Consider the following 13,062-nt stretch of genomic DNA (forward strand, 5'->3'; position numbering starts at 1 on the left):
ACCCATCAGCGGTCACTCCTCGTGTCCCCCTCCCCCAGCCCCTAGCAGCCACAAATCTACCTTCTGTGCCTGTGGATTTGCCCATTTGGGATATTTCCTGTACGTGGGCTCATACCCCATGTGGCCTTTTGTCCGGCTTCTGTCGCTTTGCATAATGTTTTCAAGGTTCATCCGTGTGTCGTAGCAGGTGCCAATACTTCCTTTCTTTCAGGCTTCCTTGTGACACTCCACATGTCTCCCTTTCTGGGTTCTAGTAACTTCTTCCTTTCCTTACCCTTTGGACCTAGAGGTGGTGACAGGTGGCGAGTCCTCGGTTGCTGCACCGTCTCATGGGGGCTCCCTGTACCCACGTTCTTATAATCAAACCCTCCTCAAATGATCCTATTTGGAGTGTGCCTTTGTGTGCTCTTGGGACCCTGACAAGCACCCAACTTCCTTGTCCACTGTTTCTTTTTTGTATGAATTTCCATAATATGCTTCACATACTTTCTCATGATGAGTTGGGCTAGAAATAAATGTGTGCTAGGTCTGCCAATACCACAAAACGTGGCGGGTGGCTCTTCCTTAAAACTCTTGCCTGTTACCAAATCGCTGAGTGATTTCAATAATACTTGGGGGGCCCTTACACCCTCCAACCCTGCTGTTTCTGGAAATACTCATCAGGGAAAGCCTGGCACTTTGCTGCGTTTTGGAAGTCCCCGAGTTCCCTTGGCTCAAGTGAATATGGGTGGAACTTGTAGGGGATGACCAGACTGAAAAGTGGCCATAACTTTCAAGTTCACATGAAGATACACTTGGGAAATGTGCAAAACCCTAATTTTAAAAAGAGGGCTCCTTGGGAGGACGTTAGTAGCCAACAGAGAGCTGTTTTCTTGCTTTCATCTTGTCACCACTGGTGGCCGGGAACAGACTGTCCAGCCTCTGTCTACTCTTGAGGATTCTCAAAAGAGTTTTCAATAAATTTCATTTATTAACAAGGAACTGCTCTATTTAAAAAAAAAGAGAGAGAGAGAATACCATTTGCAAATAATCTCCTACTACTTAAGGCTTTGATTTTTCCTGTATTATGGAGGAGTTGGCGGGAACAGCAGAGTGAGACAATGGGCCCGTGTGGAGGACCACGCATAACAAGGCAAGGTTTTCTTCAGCTTGTCACTCAAACCCGAGGGCTTCTTTCTGGAGCAATCTTTGATGTGAATGCTCAAAATGCCCCAAATCCAATTGCAATTTAAATCTTAATGATAAAACTCAGGAGCCGGGCAACTGTTTAGAACAGGAAAAGGATACTGAAAGCCCAAGAAAACAAAGACTTGGATCCCATGTTACTGGTAGGAGAAAATTGAGGTCAGCATTGCCCAGCTCACAGACATTTTATCTTCAGAGATAGCATTTAGCTGCTGCCATTACAAGGCAAATGCAAATGTCTTGCTTAATATTTCATCTACATTGTTTGGGGGGAAGTTTAAAACTTGAGGGGTGTTCAATGTTGGCTAGAAGCAAGGAGAAATGCCCTCACGTTCCTGGTGAGCGTTTCAACTGGCACAACATTTCTGGAAGAAGTTTTGGCAACTTGGACTCAAAGCCTCAAAAAAAAAAAAAAAGTGGCCAACAAGCATATGAAAAGATGCTCAACATCAGTAAACACTAGAGAAATACATACCCATCAAACCACAATGAGCGATCGCCTCACACCCATTAGGATGGGTGGCCACGACGGAAAGAACAGAAAACAACAAATGTTGGCAAGGATGTGGAGAATTTGGAGCCCTCGTGTGCTGTCAGGAATGCAAAACGGTGCATGCAGCCTCTGTGGAAAAGAGGATGGAGCTACCATACAATCCAGTAATTCTGCTTCTGGATATTTACCCCCCAAAATTGAAAGCGGGATCTTGAAGAGATATTTGCATACTTATGTTTATTGCAGTGTTATTCACAAGAGCCAAGAGGTGGAAACAACCCAGTTGTCCACTGACGGAGGAGCGGATCGACAAAATGTGGTCCATCCCTACAGTGGAATATTATCCAGCCTTAAAAAGGAAGGAAGCTCTGACACCTTTAGTTGCAACATGGATGAGCCTTGAGCACATTATGCCAAGGGAAATAAGGCAGACACAAAAGGACAAATACTGTATGATTTCACTCACATGAGATCTATAAAGTAACCAAAGTCATAAAAACACTAAGGAAAAAGGGGTTGCCAAGGGCTAGGAGGAGGGGAATTAGTGTCTAATGGGCACAGAGTTTTCGGTTTTGCACACTGAAGAACTAGGGATCTGTTGCACAACAATGTGAACATACTTAACATCACCGAACTGTCCACTTAAAAATGGTTAAGTTAAACAGCAGGTGTTTGTAAGCATCATTAAAAGTAAAAGAAGAGTTAAAAAAAAGTCTCAAAAATGTTTTTACCCTTTGTCCAAGAACTTCTCCGTCTGGAAGCGTATCCTGTGAAGCTCTCAGGGTCTCCTGCACACGTGGTTTGTCACAGCGTGATGTGCATCAGTGAAGAAATAGAAGCACCCTGAATATTCGACAATAGGGGCAGGACAGACAAAACAACATACGTCATCCAATGGAATACTTTGCAGCCAATAAGAATTTTGTCATAAGAGAATATCTAGTGTCATTGGAAAATGATCGTGACATATCAAGTCAAAAGGGCACATCAGATCGTAGGATTATAGTGATCATAATTTTGCAGTAATTCAGGCATATGTGCCTAGAACAAAGGCTGGAAGATAGAGATCAAAACAGGAATCTGTGGGCATCAGGATTCGAGTTGACTTTTGTGTATCCCTGTGTATTCGTCTCCATCCCCTGAGAGGAACACCCACCACTTCTGTAATCAGAAATAAGCACTTTTTAAAAAGTAGAATAGGAATGGATTTCCAAAAGGATTATGCCACACTCTGGGAGGTGATACTGGGACAGTTGAGGATCTACCTTCATTGACTACTTTATGTAATTTTTACACATTGCGGTATAAAAACAGGTACAGATTACTTTTACAATTAAAAAAGAATGGGGGCGCCTGGGTGGCTCAGTTGGTTGGGTGTCCGACTCTTGATTTCGGGTCAGGTCATGATCTCCGGATCCTGGGACGGAGCCCCGCGTCGGGCTCCCCGCTCAGCTCAGAGTCTGCTTGTCTTCCTCTCCTTCTGCCCCTCCCCCCTCTCTAAAATGAATAAATAAATCTTTAGAAAAGAATGAAGTCCAAGCCAAGCGCAGTAGCTGCCATCTTTTCCATTCTCAACCCACCAGATGTCTTTTCAGGGTCATGGCTTAAAAGAGAGCAAGTACAAAAAACACCTGCTGACCGTGCATGAACGAAGCCCCTGTGATTGGCACTGCCCACTCTGTGAGTTCCAGGCTCTTGGTGCTGTCCTCTGCACACAGGGACATGCTAGTCAGTTGATTGCCCGGGTGGGCAGGCCTGGGCAGAAGCCCTTCCTCGTGGCGGTGGGGGGGGCGGGACTGGAGGGAGAGACCTGACCCCCCAAGCAAATGAGCTGCACGCCTCAGACTGAAGAGGGCACCGAGTGGGAGCTCTCGTACAACAGGTGCAGCTGTCCGTTTTCAGAATCTAGATGTCACTGAGCAGCAAAGAAAACAGGGAGACGTTTCGGTTTTGGAGAGCTGCCCGAGTGAGAAGAAGCAGCATTTTATATTATTCACTAACAACGGTATTGTCAACACACACTTGAAGGAGAAGCCTGTTCATCGCACAGAGTTACCCCCGGCTTTACCTGTAAAGGAACAGTTTTGAGCCCAGAAGGACATCACAGGAATTTCAGGCTTGACACAATTTCAGCTCAGACAAAATGTACTGGGATCATCTTGAAGGAAATCGGAGACCGGGAGGGGTCTGTTTTCAACTTGTCTAGGTGTTTAATTTACTTCATCAAGTTAATATTGTATTTCCTAAATGGTTCTCCATTCTTAGGGCAAATGCATCTTGCTTTTCATTTATTATTATGACATAAGTATATTTTTCATGTTAGTACAAATTCCTCAAAAACCTCCAAAATGGTATATAAGATCCCATCATATGACTGTGCCATAAATTATGCCTTTGGTTGCCATCGAAGTCATTGGCAATTTTATTAATATTAATGCAGCCGCAATTAATATTTTTATGCCATTAAGCCTTGTTTGCATTCAGATGGTTCCTTGGGACCGATTCCACAAGTGAAACCACTAGGTGAAAGGCATGCACATTTTCCACCGTTTTTTGTTTTTTTTGTTTGTTGTCAAATTTTATTTTGTGTTGCTTGGGTATTTTTCTTTCTTTTTTTTCAAGATGAAATGCCATTTCCTAATGGTAAAAGAAATGCCCACTCAATGTAAATGATTCAGGTAAAAGAAAGATATGACGAAGTGAAACTTATCAGGCAAATCCATCATGGATAATTACTGTTGACATTCCAAATCTCTCCTTATGTGCATATATAATAATATATATATATATATATATATATATACACACACACACACACACACGTTCACCTCTAATGTCTGAACATCTTCCTAGTAATTTACTAGAGAACTATATAAATCTTTTGGGCTGCACAGTACACCTCTGTATGGAGGGAGTTGTGCTTTATGAGCCCAAGACTGAACATTTTTAAGGCTTTGACTCCTATTATTCAAAGACTTTCCAAATGGTTTATACCAGCGATATCCACTCCATTGTCAGGGTGTGACAATCCCTCTCACACCCAGTGAAAGCCATTTGCAATGTTCTTCTTTTTTTTTTTTTACTGAGACGTTTCTAGCAAAGAGGGGTGCCAAGAATCTTGACTGGTGAGTTTTGAGGTTTAGCTGCTTCTTCTGAAAGAGTGGAAAAGAATTTACCTCCCATAGAAGCCGGCTTATTTCTGAATAGTAGGTTGAGAGGGGGCTGGAGAAGGGCCCCTGGAGGACCGTGGCTTTCCATAAATATAATTTTGTATTTATAAAACCTATGGTCACGTCTCTGAATTCAGATGGGGGTTTATTTACTGTGATGCAAACTATCTTGGGGGAACACTGCATACAGATATTCTAATTAACTCAATCTAAAAATCACGATTCTTGTAGTTAGCAGAATGCCACTCTAACACTCTGATGACGAACTCTGCCCAGAAGGCCTGTCTCACGGGAAGCAGGAAGCCTCCTAATTACACAGGACTTCCAACACAGACCGAAAATTGAGATGTTGAGGGTCAGACAGGGAGATACACAGATCTGTGCTGGGCACCCAGGCGGAGGGTGTCACATACTGCACCCACGACAGGGAAGCATCCTTTGCTCCGCCTGTGCGAGGGGTCAGATATCGGGTGCACCCCAGCTCGCACCTCCGCAGCGGCCAACTACAGGGCTGGAGGGGCCTCTGATCACCTGCTGTCGCTGGCACTCGGGGCCAGGGCTGACCTACCCTCCTAAGTGCCATCTCTCTCTAGGCTGCCCTGGAGAACTCAGCTGCCCCAGAAGGGGAGCTTGGGGTGCAGTTGGAGGGATTGGGGGGGCTTGGGTGGTCTGGAGGAGGCTTCCCACCGTCTCACTTGAAGGGCTGGAAGGCTGGGTTTGGTTTGTGAACTTTTCAATCCTATTCCTTTTCCAAGGCATGTGCACAGAAGAAAACACTGCTCTGCAAACAGCACATTCTGTCCTTGGTCAGGTTTTTTTTTTTTTTTTAAGATTTTATTTAGTTATTTGAGAGAGAGCACACAAGTAGGCAGAGGGGCAGAGAGAAAGGGAGAAACAGACTCACGGCTGAGCGGGGAGCCCAATGTGGGGCTCAAGCCCAGAACCCTGGGATCATGACCTGAGCTGAAGACAGATGCTTAACCGACTGAGCCACCCAGGCGCCCCTGGTCAGGTTTTTTAATACTCCTAGTTAAGCTCCTGGGAGGAGGGACACCAGGCCACACGGCAACATCTAGGAGCGAGAAGCATCGGCAAGTCATGGTTTTCTCTTATATGTGGATCAAAGGTTCCCTGTGGCCTTTCCCTTTACTATTGTTTTGTGGAAAAGCAGACAGCAACTGAGAAAAGCAAGTTCTTCAGACCAGTAGCCATTGTCCTGGGTGCCATGGGCCAGAGAGCCGGCAAAACCAACCGACTCTTGTTTTGATTCACGAGCCTGAGCCTCTGTCTCTGTCTCAACACACACACAACACAGACACCCACACCAACCCACGCTGTCTTGCCTGACGTAGTACGTGGGTATCTAGGAGCAGACCTCGTTCCAGAGCCAGCACTGGCCCTGGACACTCTCTCTCTCTGAGCTGGAGCTTCGTCTGCTTTATGAAAATCACAGTGCATAGCCCACAGGGTTGTCATGGGGACTGGATGAGCCGGGGACGGGGAAAGAGTGTGGCAGAGAGCCACACACAGGTGTTAAGCAGAGGTGGCCGGTTCTGATCCCGAAGTCTGCAAGGGGAAGTGGCTCTATGGCTGTTGTGGATTGGTCCCTTAGGGTCGCTGATTGGCCAATGCCTGGAATGCCCACCAAGGCTCACGGGGCAGGGACTGGGCAGACAGCTCGAGCTCGAGGAAGCCTTCTCTGGAGGCTGGCCTGACGTACGTACTCAATAAATGCCTATGGAGTGAATGAAGGAAGCCATGAGCCCGTGAATGAGTGAAGCAGCTTCCAACCTGACAAACAGCTGCCATGAATACACATGGCATGCGGCCATGTGCCCAGGTCCCACACCTGCAATCTCAGCGGCTCCTCCCAGGGCTGTCGCTGTGTGTCGGGAATGCCCGTTCTTTCTCTCCCCCATCTTCCCTGCCCTTAACTTTTCCCTCTCTTCTCTCCTCCTTCTTTATCTCCAGTCTCCCCAGTGTATCTCTGTTGAGCTCCTACTCATCCGACAGAACCCATTTCAGAGAACACCTCTTCTGGGAGGTTTGCTTGCCCCCCTGGGTGGAGGTAGATGTTCCCTGCCCAGGGTTTTCCACTGTCACAGTCGCCCTGTTCCCATTGCTTTGGAATCCTCACCTCAAGCCTGGGAGCTTCTGGGATTAGACTTTGTCTTACCCATCTTTTTGTATCTGGAGCATCCTGTCCAGGGTCTGTCATCTCAAAGATGTGTCCTATGGTTTGGTGAATGGCAGAACGTCACAGAGTATCAGGCTTTTGTAAGCAGGCTGGCCCCATTTTGCACTTGAACCCATACCCAGGATTCATTAAAGTTCTCAGTGCCCTGAAACTGCAAACAAGGAACATGGCAGATGGTTCTGCTCTGTGGTTAGTTTCCAGGGGCTTCTAGATGATTGGCAGCCTCTAGGACCCCATACTAGCACCAGAAAACAATGGAGCAACATACTGAGGGATCATCAAGAAGAGAATCTAATAAAGAAATGCAAATCTCTTTAACCAGAGACCCAGGGCACAAAATGTTTGTGCCCTCAGAGGGGGTTCGCCTTCTAGAAATAATATGAAAACAACCAGGCTAAAGCTTTCGGCTTTGTAAAGCTATTCTTGTCAGCTTTTCCTCCCTTGCAGCAAGACTGTAAGCAGTGAGTAGAATGCCACCGTCTTTGGGTATGCTCTTTTCCACCTTTGGTTTCAGAAATTTCCACCATTGCCTCACCAAACATTGGCTGGCCCAGGGGATAGAAAGCCAATATCAGGTTCCTCCCTCCCAAGGAGCCGGTGTCTGGAGGAGACACAGGACAGTAACCCAAAGGCTCTGAGGTACTCCCAGAGGGCTCCTCCGCCATCTTGGAATAGCTGTGGCGCCCGAGTGGAATTTGGAAGTCTTGGTAGTGTCTCACTGGGTGACGAGGAGGAATAAGAGCACAGACAGAAGGCCACGCATCTGCTGATCCCTACTTATCAAAGTCAGCCCAAATTCCTCTGCTGGCTTTGAGGGCTCTCCTCCTCTGGAGTCTTCAGTGGCTCCCCGGTTCAGTGTTACCAAGCCCGGTACAAACTCCTCATTCAAGGCCATCCACATAGAACTCCCCATGGCATCATCTGTCATCTCTTCCTTCCCAACCCCGTACGTCTGCCTCCTGTCTGGAACGCTCTCCTCCATGTACGCCTTCTGAGGTTCTTCCTACCCTATCTCCCCACTGAGACCGTGAACTCTGCGGTGGTCACCTTGGGAGCCCCTTCGGCACCCAGCGCAGCAGGAGCTCAGGGAAGTTTGGATTGCTTGGAGGAATCTCTCCAGTTGGGACGAGTGCTGCCCAGGGGTGAGGGCACTGCCTTCTCCTTTGCTGGAGGAACAATGAGCAGCCCCCCGGGGACTCCCTTCCCAGATGGGAGGAATTAACTAGTGGCTCCCTGACTGGTCTTTCCTCCTACTTGTTGGGCCAACTTCAGGCAGTGCCTCCTGCCTCCTCGTCCTCCACAGCTGCGTTCCAACGGGGATTCCAGAAGGAGTCTCATGCAAGTGCAAGGACCCAGACTCCTCCCTTGTTCATTCTGTTACTCATTCGTTCACGCGCCAAACACGCATGGGACACGTGGCATGCATCAGGCATGGTGATGCGCCTTGGGTACTGTTGCTGGTCCTGTCCCGAGGGCCTTCCAGGCCAGAGAGCAGTCAGAGCTGGTCACAGGAAGAGAAGGCCCGAGAGCTGCAGCCGTCCAGGAGCGGAGAGAGCCCGACTCCGGGAGGAAGCTGGGGAAGGGAGGCAATGTGGCCCACGTGGCATTGGAGCAGAGTCTGATAAAATGGTTCAGATGAGGATGCCTGGCTGTGTGCGTGCATGTGTGTGTGCACATGCATGTGCGTCTTTGTGTGTGTGTGTGTGCACATAGGTGTATATGGATGTATGGGTGTGGATGTGCATATATGTGTGAGTACATGTGTGTACATGTGTACGAGCAGAGCACGTGTGTATACGTATCTGCATGTATATGCTGTGGGTATGTGTGGGTGTATATAGGTGAGTGTGTATTTGCACATACATATGTATAAAAACGTGCATTTACGTATGTCTGTGTGTCTGTGCGTATGTCTGTGTGTGCGGATATATCTACGTGTATGGGCCTGTCGGCACGCGTGTGGGCATCTGTCTCGCGTCTGCATGCATGAATGCGTGGGTATGTGTAAATGGCAGGGCATACCAGGCGGACGGACAGCATACGATGAGAAACCATAGGATGGGAACCGAGATCAGTTAGATGGCCATTTTGGGGTGGAGGGGGTAGTTAGGTAATAGTGTGAGGTTTGGGAACAGATGGTGGGAAGTTGTTGAGTTCATTTGTTCCTTGGAGAGCACCTGAGGAAGCGGGACTGCATCTCTGGAGCATCACTGAAGCTCTGGGGCAGGGAGTGACATGGCCAGAGTGGGTCCAACCCCCGACCTCAAGCCTCACGTCCGAAGGCTGCTCCACAGGGACTGACCGAGACCCAGCTACGGGCAGGTGCATTTCAGAAGGTGAGGGCAGGACCAAGAAGACTGGCTGCTGGTCCTCCAATTTGGGTGGACTTTGAACAGCCGGAAAGAGACAAAGAAGGAAGGCTTGCCCCTTAACTCTTGGTTTATCCTTCTCGCGCTTTCATTCGAGTCACTAGCCAAGGCTGGGAGCTGTTTGTGGCTGCCTGGGGCTCTCACAGCAGCAAGCCTCTGGCTCAGGTGACCCTCATGCTGGGGGAGGGATGACCTCCCACGAGGACCTTGGCACATCTGGATTCTGCTGGGGAACCCACCACAGCCCTCTTTTTTTAAAACAAAATAAAAAGGTCTGGATTTTGAACAAACTCTTTTTGTGGGAATAATTTTTATGTTGGGAACATTAAATACTTGGGAAGTATTTGTGGGTTCAATTTTGTGCACAATTAATTGTACCTACAAATGCCTCCTTGAGGGCACAATTAGTCACTAGCAACTCATTCTAAAGGTGCCAGAGGCTAATTGTACCCCCAAGTGAGAAGTTTCAGGTGTAATTAATTATTCTTTAATTATTAAATTTATTATTCACTGGTTGGATGCACAAAGTTGGGGTCAGATGAACTTGCTGGCATGAGGAGGGCTGGAATGAAGGGGTCTGTGTCACCCTCTGTGCTGGCTGCTGCCAAGGAGGCTTGTGAAAAGAAATAAAGTGTTCTCTGGCTGCCGGGCTCAGCGTGGGAAATTCCTCAAGTGACAGTAAGGAGCCTGCTGAATGGGGCGGACAGAGGGAGGGCCCCTTGGTCAGGCAGAGGGAAAGGCTGGGGTCTGCAGTCGTCCAGACCTGCCCCGTCAGCAGTGGGAGCTGAGCTCTGAGCCTCACCTGTAGAGTGGGCTCACAGTGCTGACCCACCTCCCTCGTGCAGATGGAGAAGCGTGGGCCACACGTTGTGACTTTTCCGCAGACGTCAGCTTCCCTGAGAGGCGATGCTATGGGTGATCACGGGAAAGTCCCCTGGAGCCAGACTTCGCAGTTTAGAAACCCAGATATATGCATCAGTCGTGTGACCTTGGACGGGCCATGTCATCTCTCCGGGCCTCAGTTTTCTTATCTGAAAAATGGGATTTTATAATAGCAACCTACTTGTAGGGTTGTGAGGATTGAATGGATTAGCATATATAAGGCAGGGCCTATCCATAGTAAACATGACCAAGTGTTTGCTCTTATATCTTTTGTGTCCTTCATGGCCACAAACCTGTTTCCAAAGGAAAAACCACTGCACAAAGGGTAACCCACCAACTTCGTGTAAAACGCTTTCTGTTTATGCTGCTTCCTGACTCAGGGAGAATATCTATCTTTTTTTTTTAAGATTTTATTTTGAAGTAATCTCTACACCCAACGCGGGGCTCGAACCTACAACCCCGAGACCAAGACTCACACGCCCCACAGGCTGAGCCAGCCTGGCGCCCCAGAATATTTATCTTTTGTAGCCAAGACAGGAGGAGCCTCATTAAAATGTTCCAAGTGGTTATTTATATCTGCATGATGAGATTATGGGTGGTCATTTTCCTCTTTGTCTTTTTCAGTCTTGTTCACTTTTTTTTTTTTAGTTTTCCCTGGCTTTTATTTTTAAAATGTGCAAGGTTAAAACAAGACTAGAGAGTAAGGTGTGTGTTTCCAGGCACTTTGGTGTATCCTTCTGCAAACCGATCTGCATGTCCAGACATGAGGTGTCCTTCAGACCATGACCACACCGTCCTGGAGTCTTGCCCCTCGCCGTGCTCACCCTCTAGCCACGAGTGGTCATCTTTTCTACCGGCTCTTCCATGTTCTCCGTCCTCCTGGATGACAAGCGCACATTCTGCCTTCTGGCTTTGCGCTGTCCTGCCCCTCAGTCCTTGTGCTATGTCCTGCCGGATGCCGGGGTCTCTCTCTGTATCCTACCCCATCCCCCAGGGGCCCCCCCAGGATCTCAGCCAACTGCTTCTGCTCCTGAGTACTAGGACGGCTTTCATTTCATCTTATGATTTATTAGTCCAACAATTCAGAGAGGCATCTTCTTAGTATACCTCCCCCCGACTCCAAGGGAACCACTGACATGAATTTGGTGTGCCTCTTTCCCATTCAGTTTTAGGAATCTTATTACATGTACATGCATCTGTAAACAATTTATAGTGTTTTGTGTTGTTTTTAATATGCTCCTCAATGCTACCATTCGGCAACATGATTTTTTCACCCAGCTGGCTGTCTTTGAGCTCTGTCCACAGCGATGCATGCAGATCCTGGTCTGCAGATGGATCCCAGGTGTCTGAGGCCCCGGCGCACCTGCAGCCTGAGACAGGGGACTGTCCCTAATGACCCCCTCCGTGTTGTATCGGGCACCACTAGCTGCCAGCACCCGAAGCTGGCACCCAGCTAACTTAAGCGGAAACCGAATTTATTGACAGGCTATCAAGTAGCCTAAATTATTGAAGGGAGGTTTAAGAACACACAGACAGTAACAGGGCAGTTCCAGGACTCTAGGGGGCTGGAATTAACCCTTACCTTGTCAGAAGCCACTGGAATGAATGCCCTCTGGCTGACATTTTTTTGTCCTTCTGTTACTTCACTCCAGACCGAGGTTCCCGGAGAGAAAACTTCACTCAGTCTGGCTTAAGCAAAGACAGACTACAGGCTCACAAGACTGAAAAGTCCAGGGTGCAGAAGTAGAACTAGCTTCGGGCCCAGGTGAGGTCACCAGGACCCGGCCTCTCCCACGTCTCAGGTGGGGGTCCCCCACGGTGCTGGTACGAGGGCCTCTGCTGCTCGAGGCTCCTTCATGCTCAGCCTTCACCGTGGAGAGGAAAAGGGTCAGCTTAGGTCCCAGCCTTCCCGGGGAAAGACTCACGGCCCGGCGTTGGCCCCGATGCGGTCGCGCGTGACCGGAAGAAGGCAGTCTAGCTGGCTCACACCTGCTCACAGGCTCTCTACCCCACGAGTCCCAGCTCAGCGCAGAGCCCACAGCTTCACAAGGCGAACTTGGCCGTCTTACCCAAATAAGGGCAATAGATGCCCAGGTGGCAAAAAGACAATAAAGGCCCCACTCTGACAAGCCAACACAGATAGACAAGAGAAGAGATATGAGTAAACTAAAACAGGGCAGCAGGCTGGCCACCAGAGGATCGTCACAGCCTGTGCTGGGGAAAGACCCAAGAAGCAAGTGTTGATCGACCATATGATGGTCTGAGTAAGCAGCTTGCTTTCTCTCTCTCTCTCTTTTTTTTTTTTAAAGAATTTTTTTTTTTAATTTATTCATTTGAGACAGAGAGATACAGAGAGAGAGAGAGAGAGAGTAGGAGCAGTGGGGAGAGGCAGAAGGAGAGGGAGAAGCAGACTCCCTGCTGAGCAGGGAGCCTGATGTGGGGCTCGATCCCAGGACCTGGAGATCATGACCTGAGCCGAAGGCAGACACTTAACGACTGAGCCACCCAGGCGCCCCTCTCTCTCTCTTTTTAAAGATTTTATTTATTCACTTGAGAGAGAGAGAGCACGAACGAGGGGGAGAGGGAGAAGCAGACTCCCCACTGGACGCAGGACTCGATCCCAGGACCCGGAGATCATGACCTGAACCGAAGGCAGACACCCCACCATCTGAGCCACCCAGGCGCCCCCAACGAGCAGCTTTCTTAAACACACTGGCACCAGTTGGCATGGCTCACCTGTCCCCCCGGCAACATAGGCGGTGGGGC

This window comes from Neomonachus schauinslandi, chromosome 6 (assembly GCF_002201575.2).
Source record: "Neomonachus schauinslandi chromosome 6, ASM220157v2, whole genome shotgun sequence".
In the NCBI taxonomy this organism is placed as follows: Eukaryota; Metazoa; Chordata; class Mammalia; order Carnivora; family Phocidae; genus Neomonachus; species Neomonachus schauinslandi.